Below are 17,359 nucleotides of genomic sequence, written 5' to 3'. Positions count from 1 at the left end.
ATTGAACACATGTTCACCACAGGTTTCTCTTGAAATCCCTATGAAGACATAAACAAGAAGAGCCAAGAGAGTGGGAAAGGAGAAAATATAAAAAAATTTGAAGCATGGAAGTAGATGAACAAGTGATGAACAAGTAGATGAACAAGTGAGAATGAACATTCCAGTCTAAAGAAAGTTAAAATCTGAACTTGCAGGGGTAAAGTTAATAACAACAAACTGAATCATGGCTGTGGAATCCCAAAGGCTCAGAAATTTGAAGATAAAATTGAAGGAAATCTCTGAGAAAGTAGAATCAAAAAATAAAAAAGAATGGGAAATAGAAAAGAGAAGAAAATTAAAGACAATTCAACATCTAAATAATAAAAGTTTCAGAAAGGAAGGATAGAGAAAACAGAGGGGAGATTATAAAAGTAGTAATTCAAGAGCAATTTCCACAATTAAAAGACATGAGTTTCCAGAGTAGGAGCACTCATTAAATGCTAAGCACAATAGATTTAGAAAGACCCACACCAAGGCATCTCATATGAATTTTTATTTACAAGAGACAAAAAAAAGTTCCTAAACATTTTCAAAGAGGGAAAAGGGAGGCCACAAACAGAGCTAGAATTAGAAAGGAATTGTCTCTTTCCAGCATACAGAAGACAACTAATCAATGTCTTCAGAATTCCAAGGAAAATAGTTTCAACCTACCATTCTATACTCAGCCAAACTTTCATTCAAGAGTGAGGATAGAATAAAGACATTTGTAGATGTCCACGTTTTTTTTTTAAAGATTTTATTTATTTATTTGACACAGAGAGAGATCACAAGTAGGCAGAGAGGCAGGCAGAGAGAGAGGAGGAAGCAGGCTCCCCGCGGAGCAGAGAGCCCGATGCGGGGCTCGATCCCAGGACCCTGAGATCATGACCTGAGCCGAAGGCAGCGGCTTAATCCACTGAGCCACCCAGGCGCCCCTAGATGTCCACGTTTTTAAAGATTGTATCTAACATGTATACTGCAGAATATGCTCCACAAAGCAAGACAGCAAAATAAGGAAGAAAGATATGACACCTAGAAAATAGGAGATCCAACATAGGGAGGAGAAAGAATCCTCGGGACAGGGATGGAGATATTGGTAGGGAAAAATCTATTCCTGTTGGGACTGGAGAGCAAAAGGCTTCACAAGGGATGCTGCCATGCGATAAATAAATTAAAAAAAAAAAACCCTGATGTATTTGAAAATTATGAAAGGAAATTTATAATTCTGGAGGAATTTTTGAGGATGAATTAGTTATAGGAACATAGAAAACTGAGCAAACAATAAAGATAATTATTAATTCCAAAAGAAAAAAATTGTAGAAGAAAGGAAATGCAATCATGGATGTTATTTAGGAAGATGGAAACAAGGACCAGAAGAATATTCAGCTATCATGATGGAAAAAATGTTTTGTTTTAAAAGTGGGAATTGAGAGTAGAGGAGGAGGAACAATGTAGTGTTTATTTCATTGTAAGTATTATAGTAGTATTTGATTTTTAAAGCTCTATACAAAAATAAGCTATTGTTTTAGTTTTTATTTTATTTTTTAGGTTTTATTTTATTTATTTATTTGAGAGAGAGAGAGAGCATAAACAGGGGGAGGAGCAGAGGGAGAAGGGAGCATATTGCAGGGCTCCATCCCAGGACCCTGGGATCATGACTTGAGTGAGCCAAAGGCAGACAGACGCTTAACTGACTGAGCTATCTAGGTGCCCTGATAAATTATTGTTGTAAATGAAGAAGTAAGAGGCACCCATTTGTCTTCTTTTTGTTTTTTTCAAATAATCTTTTTCAATTAGCAATAATCGCGCCTCAGATAAACCTCACTGGCTATGATACTGCCATTGCACAAAGCTTGAAAATAGAATTCTGTTTTGAAAATAGAGAGAATGCAGTGAGGAAAGTGATAGTGGCGTGTCAGGGAAAGCTTCAACCATAATGGTATGGTGTACTGGAGAGTGATAATTACCACCACTGTTACAAAAATAAAACCAGAGGGTGTTGCCTAGGTGATGCAGTCGGTCAAGTGGCTGACTCTTGGTTTTGGCTCAGGTTGTGATCTTAGGGTCATGAAACCGATCACCGCATTGGGCTCTGCACTCAGCATGAAGTCGGCTTAAGACTCTTTCTACCCCAGGGTTCCTCGGTGGCTCAGTTGGTTGGATATCTGCCTTTAGTTCAGGTCATGATCCCAGAGTCTGGGATCAAGTCCCAAATCAAGCTCTTTGCTCAGTAGAGAGCCTGCTTCTCCCTCTGCCTTCCACTCTCTTTCTCTCTCCCTCTGACAAATAAATAAATAAATAAAGTCTTTATTAAAAAAAAAAAAAAGAATTTCCTTCTTCCTCTGCCCTGCTCCACTTTAAAATAAATCTTAAAAAATTATGAAACAGGGGCGCCTGGGTGGCTCAGTGGGTTAAAGCCTCTGCCTTTGGCTCAGGTCATGATCCCAGGGTCCTGGGATCGAGTTCCACGTCAGGCTCTCTGCTCGGCGGGGAGCCTGCTTCCTCCTCTCTCTCTCTGTCTGTCTCTCTGCCTACTTGTGCTCTCTGTCTGTCAAATAAATAAATAAATCTTAAAAAAATATTATGAAACATTTATGATGTACTAGTATTTCTTAAAAAAAAAAAAAAAGAAAAACAAGAGGAAATTGTGGACCCTTATAATAAGGGTACACAATCCCCTCTGGGGTTTGTGGAGGATTTCCATACAAGCTTAGAGTTCAGCCAAAGAGACAGATTATAAGCAGATAATTTCAACACAGGTGGTAAGTAGAAATGGTAGAAGTATACATAGAGGGGCCTGGAGCACAGATTGAGCATTTAGCCCAATCTGCATATGTCAGGGACTTCTGGAGGAAAGAATGGTTAAAGATGTGCAGGAGGGTAATGAAAGATGTGGAACAATCATCAAATGTTTCTGAAAGGTTTTGAACCTTTACATGTAAGTTGAATGGTTCTAGACAAATGTTTTAACCTGATAATCAGAATCATATGTGGCTTTAATATTTTAATATCTCTTTATAGATTTGGTAAAAAGGGGGAAAAAGATCAAATAATAGTAATGTTTATAACCAAGTAGTATGGAAAAACCTTAATTTATTTGAGCCATATTTCTTTCTTTCAAGTTATATTCCTTCTCTTGCCCTGGAGTTATAAGAAAGTAGGAGAATGCAGGGGTATTTGGAAATTTTCACCCTAACCATATTCTTTTTTTTTTTTTTTTAACTTTAAAGCATTTATTTTAACCTTATTCACTTATTATATTTCTTGGAATGGGGACATATACATTATTTACCAATAAATTTTAAAATTTTTTTCCAATAAATTCTTAATGACTTAATTTACAATTACCATTTATTTGCAGAATTTTGAAAACCATCCCAATTAAATGGAAAAAAAAAATGTACAGGGGCGCCTGGGTGGCTCAGTCATTAGGTGTCTGTCTTCGGCTCAGGTCATGACCCCGGGGTCCTAGGATGGAGCCCTGAGTCACCTTGGCTCCCTACTCAGCAGGAAGCTTTTCCTTCTCCCACTCCCCCTGCTTGTGTTCCGTCTCTTGCTGTGTCTCTCTCTGTCAAATAAATAAATAAAATGTACAAAAAATTATCTTTCTTTTGCCCTTATAATTCAAAGTACATTCAAATTAACATGGTGGGTTTCTTTTCTTTTTTTAATATATAGAGAGAGTGCACATGAACAGTTTGGGGGAGAAGAAAGGGTGAGGTGAAGAGAGAGAATCTTAAGCGGGCTCCAGGCTCAGCACAGAGCCCGACGGTGCTCTATCTCATGACCCTGAGATCATGACCTGAGCAGAAAACAAGAGTTCCATGCTCAACTGACTGAGCTACCCAGGTGCCCCTATAGCAATCTTTTTAACTAAAAATTCAGTGGCAGTTTTGTAAGTTTAACAAAATGGTCACATTAAGTTTAATTCCATTGGTAACACTGACTCTTCACACTAGTCTGATTGAACTAAGAAGTTATAGCTGCCAGCCAATGAAAAACACGTTAAAAGAACTCTAGTCGTGTTCGTAACTATTATCCGGGGCTCTCTAGGTTTCCTTCAGTCTGGCTCTTTATTCAGATTCCTTCTCCAGCAGTTTCTGGCCTTTGTCTCCTCTTTCTGGCCATGTGTTTCATTGCCTCCTGGACTTGAAATCTGCCTTCCTTACTTTGACCCGTGGCCTAGAATCTCACAGAGCCCAGCCCCATGGAACCATGGGAAAAGACTTCACTCTCTTCAACCAGTCACCTGCTCAAGTTTGAAGATAATCTTTAGAGTTTGGAAAAATATAGCCTACCCATAATTCTCTATGCAGTGGGATTGTTAGTGATTCTTATTCTGTTTTTTTGTTTTTTTTTTTAAACTTGTTCTTGTATTTCCCTAATAAGCATGAGAAGGAGCAACAGTAACATTTTAAATTTGTATGATGGGCTTCTGCCCTTCATATCCTCTTCAACCAGGGTAATTCGAATTCTGTGTTTTATTTCTTAATTTCCATAGTAAGATTTTAACAAAGGACTCCTTCGTAAAAACAATGTTTTTCAGATCACGTGTGCTTTGAGTATTTAACTTAATCCTCAAAACAACCCAGCAGGGCTGATAGTTCATTTTTTAAAATCCTACTTGAGAGATAAGGATATGAAAGCAACAAAATATTGATTGAGCCTCTTTTTTTTTTTAAGATTTTATTTATTTTACAGATAGAGATCACAAGTAGGCAGAGAGGCAGGCAGAGAGAGAGGAGGAAGCAGGCTCCCTGCTGAGCAGAGAGCCTGATGTGGGGCTCGATCCCAGAACCCTGGGATCATGACCTGAATCAAAGGCAGAGGCTTTAACCTGCTGAGCCACCCAGGTGCCCATGATTGAGCCTCTTTTATACAGCTAGTTAGTTTTACATCTGGCATTAGAATTCAGGGCAGAAGTAGTTATGGTGCAGGTTGCCTGGGAATTCACGTGGTAGTTTCTTGTGGTTGCCAACATATGAACACCAAATTAGATTTTTAATATCCACAATATTCATATCTCTCCTCAATCCTGCTGTGGTCATCAATACCACATTACCCTGGCAGATGATCAGTTGTTCCAACTCTGATGCTTTGGTAATTTAAAAAAAATTAATAGTTGGGATTTGTAAACTAGCAAAAGATTTTTTAAATTTAAATGCATGAATTCATTTATAAGAAAAATCTTGCAGAGACATAAAATTTAAAATCCAATAAAGGAATGAACTTTGTTGTGGAAAAACAAAAGAAAGGAAGAAATCAGGTCTTTTCTGGAAAATCTGGGACATCAAATTATTAGGCATAAAATGTTTCTCCCTAGGGACATAGGTCACTTTCAATATTTGCCAAAGCATTAGATCAGCCAGGCACTGGGAAACATTTGTAAGCTTTAATAACTGAGCTGTTTCAATGTGTTTTGATAGAAGTTTAAAATCTCTCTGGCCCCATTTTATTAAACATATACCTTTGGCTATACAACATCTCTCTCCTAGGATATTACTGAGAGAATAACCATCACTTAACAATTTTTATTGTGCCTGTGGTATATGTACATTTGTATAACTGTTACATTGCACAAATGCAATGATTAGATCTCTGGAAAGGGAGTTGGAGAAAGAGGAGGAATTTGTAATCTGAGCAGGATAGGACTTAATTATTTAACTGGTTAAAAGTGTGTCAATCTCCTCTGCTTTGCAAATAAACTGGAACCCAGAAGTAAACTTTAAATAAAAACCAGAAACTCTGGGGTCAATTAAGGAGACATTTAAGGTATTAAAAACAAATAGTTGAAACAAATTTGTTGTAGAATAATCAGAATATACAGGTACTTTTTAAAAAAGATATATTGATTTTATTTTAGAGAGTGTGAGCCAGGGGAGGGGAAAGGGAGAGGGAGAAAGAGAACCTCAAGTAGACTCTGTCCTGAGCATGGACAGAAAGAGAATAAAAACTACCTGAACTCTACCAACCAGAGATAAGAATTACTAACATTTTAAGATGAATCTTTCCACGCTTTATTTGTATATATACATATGTACAACAAAAAGCTATACGTACTGGTTTATAACTTGCCTTTTAAGATTCATCAATAACATAAACATATTTCTATGTCAAATAAGAAACTAAAATGTCATGTTAGTTACTACATAGTATTTTATTAGACTATTTTACCAAAATTTGCACAGTCTTTGTCTTGTTACTCATTTTTGAGATTTATTTATTTATATTTTTAAAATATTTTATTTGTTTATTTAAGAGAAAGAGTGAGCAGGGGGAGGAGCAAAGAGGGAGAGAGAGGAAAGAGAATGTTGAGCAGATTCCCTACTGAGTGAAGATCCCCCCCCCATGGGGCTTGATCTCATAGCCCTAAGATCATGACATGAACCAAAATCAAGAGTTGGATGCTTAACCGACTGAGTCACCCAGGCACTCCTCATTTCTAAAATTTATACACATTAAAATGATAGACATTTTCTTTTTTTTTTTTTAATGAAAGACATTCTTAATAACCAAAATCTCTGGACTCCTTTGTTAGTTCTTAAAGATAAACTCTGGGAAGTAAAATTATAAGATATATTGGTTAAGATTCTTTGGTTGTAAGCAACAGAAATCTGGCCACAACTAGCTTAAGGAACAGGGAAGAACTGATTGAGTCACATTCATCCAACAATTGTTTAAAAACCTTTAGAAGTTTTGTTCATTGGAAACTATAAGGATACATTTATCATTTATTTCCCAAGTTGGAACACACAAGTTTAAAGAAAACTATAAAGATTTTTGTTTATTTCCACCTTAGTTCCTTATAACCATACTCTGATCAATACTCAGCTAAGCAATAGAGGTAGACCTCTCAAGATCTTCAGAGTACACTCTCTGTGCAATGATCTCTCTTTGGTGTGCTGCCGTGAAAAGTCTAGCCGCCCTGTCCTCTCATGGCCTCAGCTCTATCTTCTCAACTCAGAGAGACCATGAGGCTCCACCTGGCTTCCCCCTCTTTGCAGTGCAATATGGAACCCTCCCCAGACAATAAGTAGGGCTATTCATAAGGCTCACTTTGTTTATTTCCTCCCTTTAGAAATAATACTGTTTTTTTTTTTTTAAGATTTATTTATTTATTTTAGAGAGAGATAAAGAAGAGGGAGAGAACAGAGGGAGAAGCAGACTCTTCATTGAGCACGGAGCCTGACATGGCTCAATCTCAAGATGCTGAGACCATGACCTGAGTGGAAACCAAAAGTTGGATGCCCAACTGAATGAGCAACCCAGGCATCCCCCCTTTTTTTAAAGCAATCTCTACCCCCAACATGGGGCTTGAACTCAGGACCCAAGATCAAGAGTTGTGTGCTCTACCAACTAAGCCAGCCAGGTGCCCTGAAATCATACTGTCTTTTATTGCCTGATGTCAAGTGTCTAAAAACCTTTTTTTTCTTATATTTTGTCTGTTTTTTTTTTTTAAATCATTTTGGAAGGAAGTGTGAATGTGGTCCTGTCACTTCATATTTGTCCAAAGAAAAGTGTCTATTTCAACATTTTTAGAGTGCCTGTCATGTGCCAGAACTTGGGATCCCCAGTAGAACACATGACCAAGCTACAGAAAGGTCGGAATTTGAGCTGCCTCCATGGAAAGCAGCGCCCAGGGATATAAATTCTCTCTGATTTTAAGATCTCTGTCTCTCCATCTCTATTCCTTTCTCTCTTTCCATATCTTATGTCTCTATCTTGTTGGTATTAATTTTTCCTTTAGATGTCTAATTCATGAAGATTAACAGGCAAAGAGACTTGAAATTGTATTCTTTCAAGCTTAGTTGTTTTAGAAAAATGTAGACCTCTTTTTCTCAGCTTCATTATGAAAACTCTCTAGGAAGGAATAATAAACCCATCCCTTGGATAAATCACCCCGACCATGGAAGTAAGGAACTTAAACTGACCCAGTCTAGAGCATGTGCCTTACATTTGTGACCAGGGATCTGGAATCTTTTACAAAACAGAGTCATAGGGGAGACATCAGGTGAACAGCCATCACAATTTATATCTACAATCCTAGGTATATTATTTTTTGTTTTGTTTTGTTTTAGAGAGAGATAGAGAGTATGAGTAGGGAGAGGGGAAAAAGGAGAGAGAAAGAGAGAGAACCTCAAGCAGACTCTGGGCTGAGCAATGAGCCAGACACAGGGTTTGATCCCACAACTCTGACTGAGATCATGACCTGCGCCAAAAATCAAAAGTCAGACACTTAACTGACTGAATCACCCAGGTGCCCCAGTGGGTATACTATTTTTTGATATTTACAAAAAACTACTTTAAAATAATTTCCGGGATGCCCATGTGGCTCAGTTTGTTAAGCATCTGCCTTTGGCTCAGGTCATGATCCCAGGGTCCTGGGATTGAGTCCCGCATCAGTCTCCTTGTTCAGTAGGGAGCCTGCTTCTCCCTCTGCCTGACATTCCCCCTATTTGTGCTCTCTCTCCCTTTCTCTGACAAATAAATAAATAAAATCTTAAAAAAAAAAAGTCCAACTTCAACACATTTGCCAGTGGGTAGCCTTAGAGTCAGATGCTTGTCTAGTATAGTGCATAGAGAAGCTAAGTTAGAAGGACACTTAACATTTGATTAGTGAATATGGTTCAGAAAAGCAATACACTACAGAAAAGCATATGAGGGTCCGGAAGAACAACAGAGAACTCTAAAAGGTTTCTAAAGGGAAACATTTACAAAGGTAGTTAGAGGGACACACCTGGGTGGCTCAGTTGTTAAAGTGTCTGGCTTCAGCTCAGGTCATGATCCCATGGTCCTGGGATTGAGCCCCCATTGAGCCCCACATCGGGCCCCTTGTTTGGGGGGAAGCCTGCTTCTCCCTCTCCCACCCGCCCCCTGCTTCTGTTCCCTCTCTCGCTGTCTCTCTCTCTCTGTCAAATAAAAAAATAAATAAAAATCTTAAAAAAAAAAAAGAGTAATTTAGAAAACATCCAAAAAGAACTTTATGACAAAGTAGGGAAATCTTTCCTCATTCATGTACCCACCCAGGAAATTCTTAAGACATCTAGGCTAACTGTGTTAAAGTTGGGCAAGAAAAAACTTTAATCTCGGAGTCATCTTTGAATAGTCTCTCAGCTTATTATTCTCTCAGCCAATTAATTATCAAGTCCTATTCATTCTCTCAACCCTCTTTGGCCTCTCCTTATTTAAGTCATCTATCGCTTGGATTACTGCAAAGGTCTTCTAGCAGGCTTTCTGAATCATGTCTTGCTGCCTATGATGGGATTCTTGTGCTTACTGTCCAGCAGCCATTTCCGCTTCTTCTTTGTAGCTGCACCCAAAAATCTCCTTTTGGGAAAAATTCTTCTCTCTTACTCTGAACCATATAATTTTGGAGAGATTAATTTCACCTTCAGTTCCAGTTCTTGTGAGCTTAGCTACTTAGTGAATTTCTATCGAATTAATAAAATTATTGATTCACTTACTGAATTGGTGAATTCATCTATTTCCCCTGATCATACTGATTACCTTAGGCCAATGAGACTCAGTGAAATATTTGTTGAGGCCTCTGGGAGCTAACATATTTTTCCTTTGAATCTCTGTAGAAAAGTCATTTAAAAAAAAAAAAAAGAGGGGCGCCTGGGTGGCTCAGTGGGTTAAAGCCTCTGTCTTGGGCTCAGGTCATGATCCCAGGGTTCTGGGATCGAGCCCTGCAGTGGGCTCTCTGCTCAGCAGGGAGCCTGCTTCCTCCTCTCTCTCTGTCTGCCTCTCTGCCTACTTGAGATCTGTCTGTCAAATAAATAAATAAAATCTTTAAAAAAAAAAAAAAGAAATGTCATTTTCTTAGAGACAATTTCCCTAATTTCACAATTTCGGTTATCCTCCCCTGTTATATACTCCTGTAACTGCCTTATGTAATACAAATACATTTGTAATTGTTCAAAATTTGCCTTCCTTGTAAAGAATATACACTTTCTGGATGCAGGGTTTTCTATCATACTATCATTCTATCATTGCTATATTCCCAGAGTCTAGCGCAGGGCCTGGGACCAAATACACAGTGAACAAATCCATAGACCAAGAATGGATGTGGAGCAGAGAGAAGGCAAGAAAGTGTATTTTAAGAAGAAATGAGTATTTGACCAAACCTAATTTAAACATCAACCTAAAGCTACCTGATATTAAAGAATCTTAGTATTTTGGGCTAAATTCCAATTTAGACTGAGTTGAGAGAAGAAATGTGAAACCAGAGAGGCCAAATATTGTGCCTTTCAAGTAAACTTTTTAAAAGTTTTCTTGTTTGTTTGTTTATTTATCTATGAGTAGGCTCCACACCCAGTGCAGAGTCCAATGTGGGGCTCAAACTCACAACTGTGAGGTCAAGAACTTAGCTGAGATCAAGAGTCAGACACTTAATTGACTGAGCCATCCAGGTGTCGACCCAAGCTTATTTCTTTTTCTTAGTAATCTCTACACTCAGCGAGGGGCTTGAACTCACAACCCTGAGATCAAGAGTTGCACATTCTTCTTCTTTTTTTTTTTTTAAAGATTTTATTTATTGATTTGACATAGAGAGAGAGAATACAAGCAGGGGGAGTGGGAGAGGGAGAAGCAGGCTTCCCGCTGAGCAGGGAGTCCGATGTGGTGCCTGATCCCAGGTCCCCGGGACCATGACCTGAGCCGCAGGCAGACACTTAATGACTAAGCCCCCCAGGCGCCCCAGAACTCGCACATTCTTCTGAGCTAGCCAAATGCCCCTCAAATAAACATTGACTACACTTTTCTTAATGAGCTCTGTGAACTCATCCATGTCTATGCTTGTGCATTGTCTATCATTTTGGTGTTTTGTTACTCATTAATTCAATAAATATTTATTCACTATCTCCTTTATATATGCACTGCTATAGATGCTAGAGATGAATGAGTAAAATGTGATCCTATAAAGAATTTACAGTCTAATTAGAAAGCTAGATGTGTAAATAAATAAATTATAACATTGTGGTAAGTGCTGGAAGAAGAAATTAATGATTATTGCTTTCTTTAAACATATGGTATTATTAGTCAGGGTCTTTCAGTTGCAAGTGACAGAACCCCAATATCAGATGGCCTAAGCAGAAAATGGAATCTATTGACTTTTGTAATTAGGAATTCCAGAGAGAGAGCTAAGCTGAGCTACTCAAATAATATTGTTGGACTTCTCTATTTCTTTCTGGGTTTATGTACTGCTGTTCAAGCTTCATTTTCTTTTTCTGAATATGGACTCTGAGGTAGATGGCTGTGGTGCACTGCCCAGATGCCACCTTTAAGATGAAAGCACTGATTTCTCCCTGGCTTTCGGCAGTGTTGGCTGCTGATCGCTCAAAGCTGAGACTCTCTCTGGGAATTGCTCTTACACAAAGGGAGCACCTCATTCCATCTCATTATGCTTCCTCCCTGGGAGCAACTTGTGTCCAGACTGATCAATGAAGGGTTCCAAAGCCTGGCCTCTTGCCTTGATTCAAGACATTTCTGAAGGGCCATCTCAGCTTTAGAGCTACCCATAGGGTTACTCAAGAGTCTGAGGAACTTGAGAAGGTCTGACACTTGGCCTATCTATTCTATGAATAACAGGGTTGAATTTATTTTTAAATTCTGGTTCTAGAGGAAGAAATGGAGAGAAGTAACGAGGAGGAAATATGGAGTAAAATCAAAAGACTGTTCTAATTAAAGACCAAGAGCCTTGTCCTGTGACTTCTCCTTGAGATTCTACAGCTCTTCATTAAGTACTTCTGTTGTAAGTGGGTCTTTGTGAAGGTAATGAAGAGACTGGGCTTCCCCCTGGACTTGCCCAGGATGAGACAGAACTGTAGAGCACAGGTATATTTAGGAGTTTAGAGACATCATCTGAAGAAACAAGTTCTAAAACTTTGCAGAGACAGTGAGTAGAACTATAAACACTATATGTTACAAGGTCTAACTGGTGAATATCTGGATATATCTGTCATAGCAACAAATATCTTGTAGAATAAAATATAGCTTTATTTCCCAAGTACTCAAGGAACTAATAACAAAATAAATTCTAATAAATCACAGTATAATTAAAGAAAGGTGAAATGTCATCGAGATGGAAAGATCTTAAACAACCAATGTATTATAGAAAAGTTGGCTTTTTAAAAAGATTTTATTTATTTATCAGAGAGAGAAAGTACAACAGCACACAAGCAGGGGGCATGGCAGGCAGAGGGAGAAGCTAGTGTCCCACTGAACAAGGAGCCCAATGCAGGACTTGATCTCAGGACCCTGGGATCATGACCTGAGCCAAAGGCAGGTGCTTAACAGACTGAGCTACCCAGGCATCCCTAGAAAAGATGGATTTTGTAAGTCATTACTTGACTGTTATTTTAAAAAAATGAGGTAACAAGAAAAATTAGAAGCTCATTTTCCAAGAAAAATTTAAAAAATAAATTAGGTTCATCCATGTATCATGACATGTAAAAATAATCAAAATTCTGTCTCTGATTAAAACATTACCCAAAGTGTTCCTTGAGGTTTTATTCATTAAACAACAACAGAGGCACCTGGGTGATGCAGTTGGTTAGACATCAGACTCTTGGTCCTGATCTCAGGGCTGTGAGACAGAGCCCTGTGATGCTCTTTGAGTTTATCATGGAGTCTGCTTGAGACTCTCTTCTTTCTGCACACGCCCCCCCCCCCCCCGCCTTTCTCAAATAAATAAAAATAAATCTTAAAAAAAACCAAAACACCACCAACAACCCCCCACAACTATCCTCCAAAGAGGTACCTCTGTAGATGAATACAGCTGTGCATTTTAAGTCCTTCTAGAAAATAGACAAATGAATTAGATAATTTCTGGGGAATCATTTCTATCCTGTTACTGAGATTTTTTGATGGTTGTAACTTGACTGGGAAAAAGCACAAAGCTGAACTGAAAATAAAACAGCAAATTAAGAGAGCCATCTACTGGCAGCTCATTGAAATCTGTTTAATTCATTAGGTTTTTAGGCTGAATATACTTCCTAAGTTTATGATACACTTCCTTGGATAAATTTAATCTGACCAACTTTCATGCTATATTTTGTATAAAGGAGGATATCTGTAACATAATAGTTATAACCTGAAATACAGATACCCATGTTTAGAAGTTATTCTTTGAAATTTAGCCAACTTGGCTATTAAACGAAGAATGATGATGACAAGTTATATGATGTTTAGTATAGTGAGTATAATAAGAACAGACAATATATGTCTAGCACTGGTCCATGGACTTCCCTTATATTAATTTTTTATAATCTTTGCAACAATCTTATAAAGTAGGTGTTATTATTATCCTCATTTTGTAGATGAGAAGACTGAGTACAAAGAAGTTGGATAGATATCTGGCCCATAAATCAAACAGCCAATAAGCGTCAGCACTTGGAGTAGAACTCAAGTAATTTGGCTGCTCAGTCCATACTCTTAACTGTAACCAGATACAAAAAAATATTGAGTTCATATTATGTAATCAGCATTGTTATGCTTATAGAGAGACTCCTGAAATTGAGCTACAGATACAATTCCTATACAAATTTTAGCTGAGAGATGCCTGGGTGGCTCAGTCAGTTAAGCTGCTGCCTTCAGCTCAGGTCATGATCCCAGAGTCCTGGGATCGAGTCCCACATCGGGATCCTGGCTCATAAGGGAGCCTGCTTTTCTCTCTGCCTCTGCCTGCCACTCTGCCTGCTTGTGCCTTCTCTCTTTCTCTCTCTCTGAGATAAATAAATAAATACAGTCTTAAAAAAATTTTTAGGTGCCTTTTTTTTTGCAGAAATTGACAAGATGATCCTAAAATTCTTAAAAGAAATTTTGTAAGCAACTGGCAATAGCAAAAACAATTTTGAAAAAGAACACCCAGGTGCCCCAGTTCTGAGATCAAGACCCACATGCTTTTCTCACTGAGCCAGCCAGGTGCTCCAACCATTCCTAACTCAACATATGGAAAATTGGAAAAGCAGAAACCTGAGGGTCTTTCTTGATTCCTTCACCCCCTCATACCTCCTCTTGATTCTATTATCCTAATATCCTAATAACTCTTGATCTCAAGGTTGTGAGTTCAAGCCCCACCTTGGATGTAGAGATTACTTAAAAATAAAATCTTCTTAAAAATCACTGTTTACTTCAGATTTCCCATTTTTAAATGTGAATTATGAAAACAGTATCTTAACTGTTCTTTTCAGCCCAAGACGTTCTCCATACCACTGCAGGCTAAAATGCAATCTAATTATGCCATTCCCTAAATGGTTCCCTATATAACCAGGTTAAAGTCCAAGATTCTTAACATAGTACACAAGACCCCTTCAGGAAATAGCCCCAGTCTGTCTTTCCAGCCTTGTATCGTACCACTCCCTCACTCTCATGTTCCAGCTGTAATGAATTTATGAGTTATTCTCCATTGGTTCAGCCGCCCTCTTCTGCAGTTGGTTAACTATTTTTGTCATTTAAGTTATCTCAGGACTTTCTACTCTAAGGTCTCTCAATTTGAGAATAAGTGACATGCCTTATTCTCTTAATACCTTGTCCATATCTCTATCATAATGTTTATTACATTGTATTGTGGGACCATAATTTTCTTATCTGAAGTCTCTTCATATTTCCAGGATTTAGCACAGTGCTGGGTATTTGGTAGACATAAGTTGTGACTAGATCGTGTGCGGCATTTCAAGACTCAGGTTTGCCTTGCTGCACTTGCTGAGTGTGGCTATGTAATGAAAAGGAGGAGGGAATAATATTGCATTTAGGAGGGAAGCTGAATCCACTGAACTCGCTTTCAAAATTATGAGGATTCTGTAGCTAGGTTGAGGTACAGAGGGCAGTGGAGAAATAGAAAGAGATTGAATATGCAGGAGAGGTGATAGAAATAAGGTCACATGGAAAGGAGGAAAGGTTTTAAGATTTCCTTAAAATAGGGGCACCTGGTTGACTCAGTCATTAAGCATCTGCCTTCGGCTCTGGTCATGATTCCAGGGTCCTGGGATTGAGTCTCACATCCAGCTTTTTGCTCAGCAGGGAGCCTGCTTCTCCCTCTCTCTCTGCCTGCTGCTCCCCCTGTTTGTGCTCTCTCTCTGTCAAATAAATAAACACATAAAATAGCTTATATTAAAACTACATAGTATGAATAAGAAGGGAGTTTCAGGGCCTCAGACATCACTCTGAACTCCCACAAACACTTAAGGAGAGGAAGTTACTCTGAACAAAGTGCTGTGTGAGAGCTGAGAGGGACACATGTATTTAAGATGTGGCTCCCGCTTCTTAGAAGTTATATTAGCTAGTATAGAGTTCCAATTAACCAAATGCATAAGTGATTGTTAGTAGACGATGTTACACATATTTTAGTTTCTGTTTTCCATTCTAATAAAGCTCTCTTATCTTCTTTTCATCACCCTTTTAAATCTTTCCCAACTATCAAAACTATCTGTGCTTCAGAAATAGACGGTAGCGGCTAAGCAAAGTGCTTTGTCCCTAGCAGCACTAATTGTGTATTGTTGAACTAAAATGAGTATCTTGTCCAGTTTTAACTCTCTTGTGCTTGGCAATTGGCTGAATTGGAAAGTCAGAGACACTTTAAAAATGAGGAGAGAATATTGCTGAGTATTGAAGCTGCCAAGAATCTCCTTTCAAAACCTAAAAAGTCTGTTACATAAATTATGTACTCTTTTAACTCTCTTCAACTTTCATCTACACAATTGATCATTGAAACTACTTTAGAATACGCATATCAATTATTTAGCATATTTTAAAAGCTTCCTTAATAACATCTTTAATAAGTGGATGCAATTACGTATTTATTTACTGCAAACAGTTATGAATAACAGATAACCTAATTATAGTTTATCATTACCTCTAACTATTCCAATGGAAAGGTTTCTCTCACTGTATTCATATTGTTGCTGCATGACTATGGAAAGCAGCAGCTTGTTTTCTGTGATCATAGATTTTAAATATTTACTCGCTAGTGCTGCATAATTTAGCACACTGTAGTTGGAAAGCAGTTTGTATGGTAGTGGATGCTTTGTCGGTGTTACAGAATACAGTTTCCCTCTGTGACTTCTATGTGAGGTTGTAAAAATGGAAAGTATTCTACTTCGTTTTTCTAACCAATTAAAATCTGTTTAGCTGTAAATCCATAGAAAACCAATGTTTATGGTATATTTCAATTTTATTTTGTAGAATTACTATATAGTTTAAGAATTCAAGCATTGTTTTTCATGGGCTACTAGTGCACAATATCAAAAATAAAATATATTCATTTTGGTAATGTAAATCTTTTTTTTTAAAGATCTTATTTATTTATTTGAAAGAGAGAGACAGCTACAGAGGGAACACAGCCAGGGGTGAGGGAGACACAGGCTTCCAACTGAGCAGGGAGCCCGTTGTGGGGCTCCATTCCAGGACAGCTTGTTTGATGCATGGTATCTGTCCTAAGAAATCAAAACAAAGTTCTGTATTTTAAAATATGGAATCACAGGCTATTTAGTGAGGCAAGAAAAGTTTTGTTTTGTTCACTCTAATAAATGTTACATTTATGATCTTGCTATATTCTTTGTGTGATTGGTTATTGGTTGCCTTACCACATAATAGAAAATAAATAGTTCCAATTACCTGTTTTTGTAAGAATAATGAAAATAATCCAAATTATTAGCACGTTAAAAAGGTGAAAAACATTTTAAAGTTTAACTTTGAACTTTCAACTCGGCATTCTGAACGATTTCCTTTGCCATGTGGGTGCACAGTCCGGCAGTACAGATTGTTAATTTTCACTTCCAGCTCTTACTATAATTTCTTATGCAGTTCAGGATCATGTCTGGTAGTCCTTGCTCCAACACAATCTTTCAGTACTGCAAAACAATCTAGGATTACACTTTGCAATAATTTATCATACCCCTTATGAATGTGGATAAAAATTTCCGTTTCATAAAAAGCCTTTATACTGTCCTGGGTTTCAATCCTTGAAAATAACGGGAATATAAAAAGTGCACACGTTCCTTAATATTTTGTAAGTATTTACCTACAGTCAACTACAGCTTGGCTTAGGGAACCTTCACAACAAGATAGTAAGGAATAGCGGCATTTTTATCAAAGTGGGTCTACACTAGTGCAATGAATTTAGTGACTCCTCTGAAAGCACCTCTCTGCTCTGTGGGTATCAAGAGGAGCGGGACGGAGGGGGCGCAGTGCATACTGGGTCTTGTAGTTCCGGCGCAAAGGAGAGGGCGCGGTGTTGCGTAGCACTCTGGGAGTTGAAGTCCACTTGTCCAGTGGGAACTCAAAGAAGGCATAATGTGAATTGTCCGTCAGAGACACCAGTTACAGACTGATGCTTTCCCTT

The 17,359-nt window shown here is 38.1% G+C and overlaps 1 non-coding gene across 1 annotated transcript; it reads right to left on the bottom strand.

The window, feature by feature from the left end:
* Positions 1-1,733: 1,733 nt before the first annotated feature.
* LOC123927913 lies at positions 1,734-1,872 on the bottom strand. The gene has a single exon (XR_006815570.1). It is a non-coding gene; the product is annotated as a U4 spliceosomal RNA (small nuclear RNA).
* Between the last annotated feature and the right edge of the window lie 15,487 nt (positions 1,873-17,359).

Source organism: Meles meles, chromosome 1 (genome assembly GCF_922984935.1).
Source record: "Meles meles chromosome 1, mMelMel3.1 paternal haplotype, whole genome shotgun sequence".
In the NCBI taxonomy this organism is placed as follows: Eukaryota; Metazoa; Chordata; class Mammalia; order Carnivora; family Mustelidae; genus Meles; species Meles meles.
The sequence above is the reverse complement of the archived record's forward strand: the minus strand, read 5'-3'. Positions and strand labels throughout refer to the sequence as shown.